We start from the raw sequence: 14,385 nt of genomic DNA, 5'->3' as shown, positions 1-14,385 counted from the left end.
AGGTCTGGCAAAAAAAGAAGAAAATGAAAAAAGGAATGTGACTAGCAGACTTTCAGTGATGAAGAAGGCCAGATTTTTATTTTTGTCATTTAGGGCTTGTTCACACCATGTTTATTTAGCTGCATTTTACTTCATGCCATCATACATGTGTGGAGGTGTACAGTAAAATGCAACTCAACAGACATGTTATGAACAAGCCTTTATTTAGAATTACTGCACCGGATGGTGCTAACGTGAGACCCCTTCGGTATAATTTAATAACCACCCAGCCCAGAGAATGAGTATATGCAACTTTCTGAAAGCGGAACTAAGCTTCCATTGCCATAATCAGTGAGCAGGCAGGCTTTTTATTGCTAAAGAGACATGCAGTGTTTTTGCAGTAAAATACAGCTACCTGCCTGCCCGCTGTCTTCTCTGGCTATGTAAACTGAGCTGCACATGCGTATGGTCACTGTGTGCTGGGATGATGGCCTTCTGAGCATGTGCAGAAATGACTTCATCCTGCACCAGCCAACGAAGATGGCTGATAACTAACACTGCCAGGGGAATCATATGGTCGTGTGTGAAGATATGCGCATGTGTATAATACAACTCTCAAAAACAAGAACTGGACGTGCCCAACTCATGCACATGCGTAAGCACATTAGCATGGTCATTACACTCACGCACATGAGCATGAGTAAGCATGGGTGTTTGGCACCCACTTGCCTATTTAAAGCTGCTGTAGAAACCAGAGGATTGCTGAGTGGTCGTCAGCTCCTACTGCCTGTGACCTGATTCTGTGCTCACTCCTGTGTTTGGCCCGATCTGTTTGACTCCGCTTGTTCCTGATACTCTGTTGACTCCGGCTTGTGACCTGACTCTGCCTCCTGCCAGCTGTTCCCATACCTTCTCTGCTAAACTTTACTTTCCCTGGCCTGGCTCGGAGTACGCTCTGGTTCTCGATTCTGTACCTCGGCTACCTGGCTACTACCGACTTCTGCCCACCTGAGATCCTGCATCCACCTGCTCACCAGCTTGACTACTGCCTGCTCTTCTGCACCTGCTACAGCGCCTTCTGTATCTGTAAGTTCACCAGTCTGCCTGCTGTCCGGCATCTCTTCCAGCCAGGATCTCCAGCAAGGCACCCATGCCCCTCCATGCCCTGTTATCACCTGTCATCAACTCCAGGTGAAACAGGACAGGAGGTGTAAGGGAAAGCCCTCTCGTCAGCTTGCCCTCGACCAGGTATGTGACAGTCACCTAGGAGGACATGCCATTGAGAGACAAGACCATTGAAGGAACAGTAAGGTTAGCTCCATTTTAAGTGTGAAAACAGGAAAATGTTTCTTAAAAAAAAAACACTGCTTTAATAGTGATTTTTATTCTAGGGTCTCATATTCTATCATGTTTAGGGTTTTTTTTTTTTTTAGAAAATAATAAAGATATATATCTTCTATAGCTCTTGTCAGGTGATTCATTTAGTTATTTAAGCCTAATTATACACTCAACAGCCACTTTATTAGGTAAACCTGTTCAATTGCTTGGTAACAGAAATTGCTAATCAGCCAATCACATGGCAGCAACTCAATACATTTAGGCATCTAGACATGGTCAAGACGACTTGCTGAAGTTCAAACCGAGCATCAGAATGGAGTAGAAAAGGGATTTAAGTGACTTGAACATGGCATGGTTGTTGGTGCCAGATGGGCTGGTCTGAGTATTTCAGAAACTGCTGACATACTGGGATTTTCAGGCACAACAATCTCTAGGATTTACAGAGAATGGTCTGAAAAAGTGAAAATATCTAGTAAGCGGCAGTTGTGTGAGCGAAAATACCTTGATGATGTCAGAGGAGTATGGGCAGACTGGTTGCTGAGACATTCAAATGGTAGGGTTAGAATTTGGCGTAAAAAACATGAAAGCATGAATCCATCCTGCCTTGTATCTATGGTTCAGGCGGGTGGTGGTGGTATAATACACACACACATCAATTCAGGGAAGTCAAACCTCTTGCTCTATATGTTGAATTTATTCCAGGTAACAACTGCACAACAATGGTTGAGCTTACCTGCACCTGGTGAAGAGTGGGGACACTTGAAACGCTTGTGCAACTGTTAAACCTGAAATGAATTAAACATATTGATTGAGACATTTTGGAATGCAACGACTTTCCTGGATTGATAGGTCTATGTGACAGTTTGGAGCCTGTCAGTTACCGGCTATATTTATATATACTGTATCTCTAATCTTACAAATGTATCGGGCTACATTGGATCCAGTCAAGCTCTGTATATATATCTCCAAGGGCCAATTATACATGACAGAAGCAGAGCACACTGGAGAGTGCAGATAAAACCACTTTAATACAGAAAACATTTACATTGTACCTGCATACAAGTGAGTTGATCAGTGCCTATCACCACAATCAGCTCATCCAAAGGTGTACCATATTCCAGATGTAAATTTAGTTTCATTGAGAAGTTGACTATGGAGACTTTTCCCCAATTGTTTGGGATTTTTACAGCCAATATGTAAAAAAAACAATTTTGTGTAGTTTCACAATAAATAAAACAATACTTATAAAATGCAGTCATGGCCAAAAATACTAGCACCCCTACATTTCTGTCAGACAATGCACCACTTTGCCCCAGAAAATTGTTGCAATTATAAATGTTTAAGCATTCTCATGTTTATTTCTTTTGTTTGTATTGATATGAGACAAAAAAATGGAGGAACAAAAAGCCAAATCTGACATATTCCATGCAAAATGCCAAAAATGGACTGGACAAAATTATTTCGACCCACCATAGTACATAAGGAAAACTTGAAATGTACAATTTGTCATGCAAGACCCCAAGCGTTTCAGAGTCATAATGCTCCTTCTTCAGGGATATTTCTGCATGAAGGTTAGTTTAATCTATGGAACTGAAATTGCAATTTTTGAATAAATACACTATCAATATACAGATATATGTAAGTATGCAATACTCACACTAGAGTGAATATAAGGTTGAAACATCAGCCGTAGCATAAAAACAAACCACATGACCATCACTTCCCCACTTGTGTCCCCTTAGGGTCCCAGCTTCCTGTGGCTCATCAAACAGTCTGTCTAAGTGATAGGTACGTAAGGGAGGCTGCATTAATGTCAGTCAATACAATCAAAAAAAGATGTAAAAAGGAAGTAACTGCCAAACACCCACCAATTGCTCTTTATGATAGATGTCTGCACAGATAAGGTCCAAAAGCATCCATCTAAGATGACAGTTAGTATTGGATGTTGGAACAGAAGACAGTTTTCTACAAGAGAAACAAAATGTATATATATATCAAAAGATTCCTTTAGAAGTATATTAAAGTAGAGACATATATTTCAGTGGGGGGCATTACACAGAGGCTCCCAAGTCACAAAAACAAACATATCCACCAAGTCAATATACTCACCAAAATGTAATCGATCTTATTTGTTTTGGTGTTTTGGGTGCCTGTTTAATGCCCCCCACTGAAATATATGCCTCTACTTTAATATACTTTCAAAAGAAAAAAAAATAATATATATATATATATATGTGTATATTCTTGTAGAGAATTTTCTTCTGTTCCACTATCCCAATACTATTTATCATCTTATATGGATGCTTTTGCACTTATCTGTGCATACATCTATCATAAACAGCAGTTGGTGGGTGTTTCACAGTCATATGATATTAATGCAGCCTTCCTTATGTACCTGTCACTTAGGCGGCCCCAGTGACTGTTTTTAACTCTTCACTCACTATAGTGTGAGTATTGCATTCTTATGTGGATACATTGATTTTAATGCATCGTGTACATATATATTGATATTCTATATATTATAAAATTGCAATTTCAGTTTCATAGATTACATCACTGTTTATGCAGAAATACCCCAAAGAAGGAGTTTTATGACTCTGAAACACTCAGGATCTCGTATGACAAATTCTACATTTCAAGTTTTCCCTATGTACTATAATTGATGGTGTATTTGTATCTATATGAAATAACAACAGCAGAGAGACATATTTTATAAGTTTAGTTTTATTTATTGTGAAACTACTAAAATTGGTTGTATTTTTTATATATTTGAGTATTTGCTCTGGTCACAGTGTGTTAAAAATCGTAATAAAATAAATAAGAAAAAAAAAGATGAAAACTGAATTAATGAAAAACAATTTTTTTTGTACTGTCACCAGTTTTCCTGATCACCACCACACCAGTTATATGATGATGCTGTACTGTCCTGATTCTTCATTTTTAAAAATATCAGGACAAAAAAATTACAACTTCAAAAAACTCGCCATGCCTCTTACTAAATACCTTGAACTGTCTACTTTCCAAAAAGGGGTCATTTGGGGGATATTTGTACTGTCCTGGCATGTTAGGGCCTTAAGAATGAGGCAGGCTATTAGTACATCAGGAATTATTGATTTTCAGATACAGTGCCTTAAAAAAGTATTCATACCCCTTGAAATTGTCCACATTTTGTCATGTTGCAACCAAAAACGTAAATGTATTTTATCAGGGTTTTATGTGATAGACCAACACAAAGTGGCACATAATTGTGAAGTGGAAGGAAAATGAGAAATGGTTTTCAAATTTTTTTACAAATAAATATGTGAAAAGTGTGCCGTGCATTTATATTCAGCCCCCCGGAATCAATACTTTGTAGAACCACCTTTCGCTGCAATTACAGCTGCAAGTCTTTTTGGGGATGTCTCTACCAGGTTTGCATATCTAGAGAGTGAAATTTTTGCCCATTCTTCTGTGCAAAATAGCTCAAGCTCTGTCAGATTGTATGGAGAGTGTCTGTGAACATCAATTTTCAAGTCTTTCCACAGATTCTCAATTGGATTTAGGTCTGGACTTTGACTGGGCCATTCTAACACATGAATATGCTTTGGTCTAAACCATTCCATTGTAGCTCTGACTGTATGTTTAGAGTCGTTGTCCTGCTGGAAGGTGACCCTGCACCCCAGACTCAAGTCTTTTGAAGACTCTAACAGGTTTTCTTTTAAGATTGCCCTGTATTTGGCTCCATCCATCTTTCCTTCAACTCTGACCAGCTTCCCTGTTTTTGCTGAAGAAAAGCATCCCCACAACATGATGCTGCCACCACCATGTTTCACGGTGGGGATGGTGTGTTCAGGGTGATGTGATGTGCAATGGTAGTTTTCTACCACACATAGCATTTTGCTTTTAGGCCAAAAAGTTCAATTTTGATCTCATCTGACCAGAGCAATTTCTTCGACGTGTTTGCAAACTGGACTTCTTATGGCTTTCTTTCAACAATGGCTTTCTTCTTGCCACTCTTTCATAAAGGCCAGATTTGTGGAGTGCATGACTATTAGTTGTCCTGTGGACAGATTCTCACACCTGAGCTGTGGATCTCTGCAGCTCCTCCAGAGTTACCATGGTCCTCTTGGTTGCTTTTCTGATTAATGCTCTCCTTGCCCGGCCTGTCAGTTTACGTGGACGGCCATGTCTCGGTAGGTGTGCAGTTGTTCCATACTCTCCATTTTCAGATGATGGATTGAACAGTGCTCCATGAGATGTTCAAAGCTTGGGATGCTTTTTTATAACCTAACCCTGCAATACACCTCTCCACAACTTTATCCCTGACCTGTCTGGTGTGTTCCTTCGCCTTCATGATGCTGTTTGTTCACTAATGTTCTCTAACAAACCTCTGAGGGCTTCACAAAACAGCTGTATTTATACTGAGATTAAATTACACATAGATGGACTGATTAGATGATTTCTGAAGGTAGTTAGTCCCACTAGATCTTACTTAGGGGTATCAGAGTAAAGAGTCTGAATACTAATGCACACCACACTTTTCAGATATTTGTAAAAATTTTGAAAACCATTTATCATTCCTTCCACTTCACAATTATTTGCCACTTTGTGTTGGTCTATCACATAAAATCCCAATAAAATACATTTATGTTTTTGGTTGTAACATGACAAAATGTGGACAATTTCAAGGGGTGTGAATACTTTTTCAAGGCACTGTATATACGATAGTTTGTGGTTTCTATAACTTTCCTACAGACTAAATAATAAACACTGATTCAAGTTATTTTCAACAAAGAAATGTAGCAGAAAATATTTTGGCCTAAATTTGATGAAATTTGATTTTTTAAAAATTTTTACTGGACATGTTTAATAGGAAAAAGTCAAAAATATTGTTTTTCTTTCAAAATTGTCGATCAAAAATGCACAGGCAATCAAATACCACTGAAAGAAAGCTCAATTTGTGGGGAACAAAAGGACATAAATTTCATTTGGGTGCAGCGTTGTGTGACTGTGCAATTGTCAGTTAAAGTAACGCAGCGCCGCAACACAAAAAATTGCCTGGTCAGGATGAAAGGGGGGGGGGGGGGGGGAATCCTCAGGAGGGCAAGTGGTTAAAGTCAAGATCTTTCCTGAACCTGGACCAGCTGAGTGATGTCAGCTGAGGGGGTTTCAGAAAATGGGTCATAGGAGTGCTGAACGAACTGCACTACTGTGATTCCCAGGAGAAGTAGAGCCAAACGAGCTTTGGCTTTACTCCTTTAATGAACCCTTAAAAAGAAAAAAATATGACACTCACCTCAGTGACAATGTAGACCAAATAAGGGAGAGCTTTGTTCATTTTGCGTTCTGTCTCTTTCCATTTTCTCCTTCACTGATTCTACCTCAAGTGCGACTCACAAATCCTTGCTCTTCATCATCTGAAATGCAATCAAATAATTCATTACTTGGATAACTTAGTAAAACATGTCATCTGATCATATCGCCCCTAATCTCCTCTTCTCTAGAGAGAATAAATTCAGTTCCTCTAATATTTCCTCATAGCTGAGCTCCCCCATGCCTTTTATCAGTTTAGTTGCCCTTCTCTGTACTTTCTTCAGTTCCCCAATGTTCTTTTTGTGAATTGGTGCCCAAAATTGAACTGCATATTCCAGATGAGGTCTTACTAATGATGTGTACAGGGGTAATATGATATCTCTCTCTGGAGCCTATACCTCTTTTAATACAAGCGAGGATTTGGTCGCTTTAGAAACCGCAGCTTGGCATTGCATGCCATTATTAAGCATGTGATCTACCAGAACTCCCAGAACCTTCTCCACCATTGATTCCCACAGTTGTACCGCCCCCTAGTATGTATGATGCATGCATATTCTTAGTCCCCAAGTGCTAACCTACATTTATCAACATTAAACCTCATTTGCCACATAGCTGCTCAATTAAACAGTGCATTGAGGTCAGCTTGTAAATTGGAGACATCCTGTAAGGACGTTATTCCTCTGCACAGCTTGGTGTCATCTGCAAAGACTGAAATGGTATTTTTAATCTCAGACTCTATATTGTTTATAATTATATTAAAAAGTAAGGGTCCCATCACTGAACCTTGGGGTACACCACTAACAAAGCTAGACCATTCAGAGTATCTCTCCCTTTCTACTGGCGCATTCCCCTTCCCCCTAAAGCACGCGCACATCACTCCCATACTCAAAAAACCCTCCCTGGACCCCACTGACCTGAACAACCTTAGACCCATCTCCCTGCTGCCATTCACATCCAAGCTCCTTGAGCGCTTAGTCTACAATCGCCTAAGCGGCCACCTCACTGACAACAACCTCCTTGATCCACTACAGTCTGGCTTCCGTCCCATACACTCCACCGAAACCGCCCTACTCAAAATCACTAATGACCTGCTAACCGCCAAAGCTAATGGCCACTACTCAGTCCTCTTACTCCTTGACCTTTCCGCGGCCTTCGACACAGTTGACCACCCCCTCCTCCTTGATAAACTACACTCCCTCGGCATCAGAGACTCCGCTCTCTCCTGGCTCTCCTCCTATCTCTCCCAACACTCCTTCAGTATTACCTATAACGCTACCACCTCCCCCTCTCTCCCCCTCTCTGTTGGGGTCCCCCAAGGCTCTGTCCTCAGGCCCCTTCTCTTCTCCATCTACACTTCCTTCCTCGGCAAACTGATACACTCCCATGGCTTTAACTATCACCTCTACGCCGATGACATGCAAACTTACCTCTCCACCCCTCAACTCACCCCTTCAGTCTTTACCCGTATCACCCACCTGCTGAACGACATATCAGACTGCATGTCGCTCCACTTCCTCATACGGAACCTTTCCAAAACCGAGCTCCTAATTTTCCCCCCAGCCCGCGCCCCCCCCCCCCCCCTCTCCATAACGACCAACAATGCCACCATCAGTCCCACCCCGCAAGCCAAAGTCCTAGGTGTCACTCTAGATTCAAACCTGTCCTTCCAACCCCATGTCCAATCATTAGCAAGCTCATGCAGGCTCCACCTCCACAACATCTCCAAAATACATACCTTCCTAACCCCAGACACTACTAAACAACTCGTTTACTCCCTTATTATCTCACGTCTGGACTACTGCAACTCCCTCCTCACCGGCCTACCTCATCACAGACTATCCCTGCTTCAGTCTATCCTGAACTCAGCAGACAGACTCATCCACCTTACCAACCGCTCCTCTTCTGCTACCCCCCTCTGTCATTCTCTCCATTGGCTCCCGATAGCCCAACGCATCAAATTCAAACTACTAACACTGACATACAAAGCCATTCACAACGCTGCCCCAAACTACCTCACTGACTTGATACCCAAATACCACCCAACCCGTAATCTTCGCTCCTCACAAGACCTCCTACTTTCTAGCTCCCTGGTCTCCACCTCCCACGCCCAACTGCAAGACTTCTCCAGGACCTCCCCTATCCTCTGGAACTCACTACCCCAATCCATCAGACTGTCACCTTCCCTCCTCATCTTTAGGCGCACCCTGAAAACCCATCTCCTCAGGGAAGCCTACCCCACTCTCACCTAACTGCCGATCTCCTCCACTCCTCCTACCACTCCATCCCCCACAGCCACTTCCTCCTGTGCCACTATCCCCTCCCTCCTAGATTGCAAGCTCGAAAGAGCAGGGCCCTCGAACCCCTCGTGTATTGTTTGTTGCTGTATTGTCTCATGTTCTGTCCCCCACTATAATGTACAGCGCTGAGCAAACCTTTTTGGCGCTATATAAATACTGTATAATAATAATAATAATAATTAACAGCTACTCTCTGAATACGATCTTTTAGCCAGTTTTCTATCCATTTAGATACAGATTTTTCCAAGCCTGTAGACTTTACCTTACACATTAGCCATATTATTATTATATTATTATACAGGATTTATATAGCGCCAACAGTTTGCTCAGCGCTTTACAATATAACGGGAGACAATACAGTAACAATACAGTTCAATACAAGAGCGATTTTAGGGCCCTGCTCCTTGGAGCTTACAATCTAGGAGGGAGGGGCTAGTGGTGCAAAAGGTAGTAACTGTGGGGGATGGACTGGTTGGAAGAGTAGAAGATTCCAGTATTAGCTGAGGGCAGGATAGGCTTCCCTGAAGAGATAGGTTTTCAGAGCTCGCCTAAAAGTGAGCAGAGTAGGCGATAGTCTGATAAATTGGGGTAGAGAGTTCCAGAGGATGGGGAAAGCTCTGGAGAAGTCCTGGAGACGAGCATGGGAGGAGGAGACAAGGGAGCTAGAGAGTAGGAGGTCTTGTGAGGAGCGGAGAGTACAGTTTGGATGATATTTAGAGACAAGATTGGTGATGTAATTTGGGGCAGAGTTATAAATGGCTTTATACGTTATTGTTAGTGCTTTGAATTTTATTCGTTGGGCAACTGGAAGGCAGTGGAGGGATAGGCAGTGTAGTGCCTTTTGAAGTTATTTATCAAAAACATAACTTTATTTCAACAGCCAACCAGCCTAGCCATCTGTTAAGGGTTAACTCTTTTTGGTCGGAATTCGAAGGACCCTCTAATGAAGTTACTAGAGATGAGCGAATCGAACCAGGCGAAGTGGAATTCGTTTCGAATTTCAGGAAAAATTCGATTTGTGCCGAATCCGAATATTAGCCAACTTCGGGTGCACAAACCGGATTTTTCCCGATCAGCCGGCAAAAGTGTCCCTGCAGAGAGCTCCGCTATTTCTGACAGTTCTCTGACAGTTCCTTCACATGTACAGCGGTTGAAACATAGTAATGGGCGCAGCAGGTGTGCAGACCTGGGACCTCAGCACAGGGATGGTAGAAACCCCTCATAATGGGAACAGCAGGTGTACAGACCCAGGAATTTAGCACAGGGATGGTGGGAACTCCTCCTAATGGGCAGAGCAGGTGTACAGACCCAGGAACTCAGCACAGGGATGGTGGGAACTTCTCATAATGGGCGCAGCAGGTGTGCAGACCTGGAACCTCAGCACAGGGATGGTGGGAACCCCTAATAATGGGTAAAGCAGGTGGGCAGACCCGGAATCTCAGCACATGGATGGTAGGAACCCCTCATAATGGGCACAGCAGGTGTGCATACCCAGAACCTCAGCACAGGGATGGTGGGAACCCCTAGTAATGGGCGCAGCAGGTGTTCTTCTCATTCTTCTTTTCGTTCTTCTTCTTCTTCTTTTCATTCTTCTCATTCTTCTTTTCATTCTTCTTCTTCTTCTTCTTTTCATTCTTCTTCTTTTCATTCTTCTTTTCATTCTTCTTCTTCTTCTTTTCATTCTTCTTCTCATTCTTCTTTTCATTCTTCTTCTTCTTCTTTTCATTCTTCTCATTCTTCTTCTCATTCTTCTTTTCATTCTTCTTCTTCTTTTCATTCTTCTCATTCTTCTTTTCATTCTTCTTTTCATTCTTCTCATTCTTCTTTTCATTCTTCTCATTCTTCTTCTCATTCTTCTTTTCATTCTTCTTCTCATTCTGCTTTTCATTCTTCTCATTCTTCTTTTCATTCTTCTCATTCTCCTTTTCATTCTTCTTCTTCTTCTTTTCATTCTTCTTTTCATTCTTCTCCTTCTTCTTTTCATTCTTCTCATTGTTCTTTTCATTCTTCTTCTTCTTTTCATTCTTCTTCTTCTTCTTTTCATTCTTCTTCTTCTTCTTTTCATTCTTCTTTTCATTCTTCTTCTTCTTATTTTCATTCTTCTTCTTCTTATTTTCATTCTTCTTCTTCTTTTCATTCTTCTCATTCTTCTTCTCATTCTTCTTCTTCTTTTCATTCTTCTCATTCTTCTTTTCATTCTTCTTCTTCTTCTTTTCATTCTTCTTCTTCTTCTTTTCATGTACAGACCCAGGAATTTAGCACAGGGATGGTAGGAACCCCTCATAATGGGTAAAGCAGGTGGGCAGACCCGGAATCTCAGCACATGGATGGTAGGAACCCCTCATAATGGGCACAGCAGGTGTGCATACCCAGAACCTCAGCACAGGGATGGTGGGAACCCCTAGTAATGGGCGCAGCAGGTGTTCTTCTCATTCTTCTTTTCATTCTTCTTCTTTTCATTCTTCTCATTCTTCTTTTCATTCTTCTTCTTCTTCTTTTCATTCTTCTTCTTCTTCTTTTCATTCTTCTTTTCATTCTTCTTCTTCTTCTTTTCATTCTTCTTCTCATTCTTCTTTTCATTCTTCTTCTTCTTCTTTTCATTCTTCTTCTTCTTCTTTTCATTCTTCTCATTCTTCTTTTCATTCTTCTTCTTCTTTTCATTCTTCTCATTCTTCTTTTCATTCTTCTCATTCTTCTTCTCATTCTTCTTTTCATTCTTCTTCTCATTCTTCTTTTCATTCTTCTTCTCATTCTTCTTTTCATTCTTCTCATTCTTCTTTTCATTCTTCTTCTTCTTTTCATTCTTCTTTTCATTCTTCTCCTTCTTCTTTTCATTCTTCTCATTGTTCTTTTCATTCTTCTTCTTCTTTTCATTCTTCTTCTTCTTCTTTTCATTCTTCTTCTTCTTCTTTTCATTCTTCTTTTCATTCTTCTTCTTCTTCTTTTCATTCTTCTCATTCTTCTTCTTCTTTTCATTCTTCTCATTCTTCTTTTCATTCTTCTCCTTCTTCTTTTCATTCTTCTTCTTCTTCTTTTCATTCTTCTTCTTTTCATGTACAGACCCAGGAATTTAGCACAGGGATGGTGGGAACTCCTCCTAATGGGCAGAGCAGGTGTACAGACCCAGGAACTCAGCACAGGGATGGTGGGAACTTCTCATAATGGGCGCAGCAGGTGTGCCGACCTGGAACCTCAGCACATGGATGGTAGGAACCCCTCATAATGGGCACAGCAGGTGTGCATACCCAGAACCTCAGCACAGGGATGGTGGGAACCCCTAGTAATGGGCGCAGCAGGTGTGCAGACCTGGGACCTCAGCACAGGGATGGTAGAAACCCCTCATAATGGGAACAGCAGGTGTACAGACCCAGGAATTTAGCACAGGGATGGTGGGAACTCCTCCTAATGGGCAGAGCAGGTGTACAGACCCAGGAACTCAGCACAGGGATGGTGGGAACTTCTCATAATGGGCGCAGCAGGTGTGCAGACCTGGAACCTCAGCACAGGGATGGTGGGAACCCCTAATAATGGGTAAAGCAGGTGGGCAGACCCGGAATCTCAGCACATGGATGGTAGGAACCCCTCATAATGGGCACAGCAGGTGTGCATACCCAGAACCTCAGCACAGGGATGGTGGGAACCCCTAGTAATGGGCGCAGCAGGTGTGCAGACCTGGGACCTCAGCACAGGGATGGTAGAAACCCCTCATAATGGGAACAGCAGGTGTACAGTCCCAGGAATTTAGCACAGGGATGGTGGGAACTCCTCCTAATGGGCAGAGCAGGTGTACAGACCCAGGAACTCAGCACAGGGATGGTGGGAACTTCTCATAATGGGCGCAGCAGGTGTGCCGACCTGGAACCTCAGCACATGGATGGTAGGAACCCCTCATAATGGGCACAGCAGGTGTGCATACCCAGAACCTCAGCACAGGGATGGTGGGAACCCCTAGTAATGGGCGCAGCAGGTGTGCAGACCTGGGACCTCAGCACAGGGATGGTAGAAACCCCTCATAATGGGAACAGCAGGTGTACAGACCCAGGAATTTAGCACAGGGATGGTGGGAACTCATCCTAATGGGCAGAGCAGGTGTACAGACCCAGGAACTCAGCACAGGGATGGTGGGAACTTCTCATAATGGGCGCAGCAGGTGTGCAGACCTGGAACCTCAGCACAGGGATGGTGGGAACCCCTAATAATGGGTAAAGCAGGTGGGCAGACCCGGAATCTCAGCACATGGATGGTAGGAACCCCTCATAATGGGCACAGCAGGTGTGCATACCCAGAACCTCAGCACAGGGATGGTGGGAACCCCTAATAATGGGTAAAGCAGGTGGGCAGACCCGGAATCTCAGCACATGGATGGTAGGAACCCCTCATAATGGGCACAGCAGGTGTGCATACCCAGAACCTCAGCACAGGGATGGTGGGAACCCCTAGTAATGGGCGCAGCAGGTGTGCAGACCTGGGACCTCAGCACAGGGATGGTAGAAACCCCTCATAATGGGAACAGCAGGTGTAAAGTCCCAGGAATTTAGCACAGGGATGGTGGGAACTCCTCCTAATGGGCAGAGCAGGTGTACAGACCCAGGAACTCAGCACAGGGATGGTGGGAACTTCTCATAATGGGCGCAGCAGGTGTGCCGACCTGGAACCTCAGCACATGGATGGTAGGAACCCCTCATAATGGGCACAGCAGGTGTGCATACCCAGAACCTCAGCACAGGGATGGTGGGAACCCCTAGTAATGGGCGCAGCAGGTGTGCAGACCTGGGACCTCAGCACAGGGATGGTAGAAACCCCTCATAATGGGAACAGCAGGTGTACAGACCCAGGAATTTAGCACAGGGATGGTGGGAACTCCTCCTAATGGGCAGAGCAGGTGTACAGACCCAGGAACTCAGCACAGGGATGGTGGGAACTTCTCATAATGGGCGCAGCAGGTGTGCAGACCTGGAACCTCAGCACAGGGATGGTGGGAACCCCTAATAATGGGTAAAGCAGGTGGGCAGACCCGGAATCTCAGCACATGGATGGTAGGAACCCCTCATAATGGGCACAGCAGGTGTGCATACCCAGAACCTCAGCACAGGGATGGTGGGAACCCCTAGTAATGGGCGCAGCAGGTGTTCTTCTCATTCTTCTTTTCATTCTTCTTCTTTTCATTCTTCTCATTCTTCTTTTCATTCTTCTTCTTCTTCTTTTCATTCTTCTTCTTCTTCTTTTCATTCTTCTTTTCATTCTTCTTCCTCTTCTTTTCATTCTTCTTCTCATTCTTCTTTTCATTCTTCTTCTTCTTCTTTTCATTCTTCTTCTTCTTCTTTTCATTCTTCTCATTCTTCTTTTCATTCTTCTTCTTCTTTTCATTCTTCTCATTCTTCTTTTCATTCTTCTCATTCTTCTTTTCATTCTTCTTCTCATTCTTCTTTTCATTCTTCTTCTCATTCTTCTTTTCATTCTTCTTCTCATTCTTCTTTTC

General features: G+C 42.9%; 1 long non-coding RNA gene across 14 annotated transcripts in view; it reads right to left on the bottom strand.

Annotated features, from left to right (window-relative positions):
- Positions 1-14,385, bottom strand: part of LOC149429009 (uncharacterized) — a 645,951-nt gene that overhangs the window by 314,874 nt on the left and 316,692 nt on the right. For 12 of the 14 annotated variants that reach the window (XR_016310627.1, XR_016310628.1, XR_016310634.1 and 9 more), the window contains 2 exons: positions 6,593-6,713; positions 2,051-2,102 (listed from right to left, as the gene is read on the bottom strand). The exons of 1 other annotated variant lie outside the window; for it this stretch is intronic. This is a non-coding gene — a long non-coding RNA (uncharacterized LOC149429009). The remainder of the gene's footprint in view (positions 1-2,050; positions 2,103-6,592; positions 6,714-14,385) is intronic. One more of the 14 variants, XR_016310632.1, reaches the window with a different exon arrangement.

The sequence above is a fragment of the Staurois parvus genome, unplaced genomic scaffold, assembly GCF_062004578.1.
Source record: "Staurois parvus isolate SC_StPar_1 unplaced genomic scaffold, SC_StPar_1.0 ptg002864l, whole genome shotgun sequence".
In the NCBI taxonomy this organism is placed as follows: Eukaryota; Metazoa; Chordata; class Amphibia; order Anura; family Ranidae; genus Staurois; species Staurois parvus.
The sequence above is the reverse complement of the archived record's forward strand: the minus strand, read 5'-3'. Positions and strand labels throughout refer to the sequence as shown.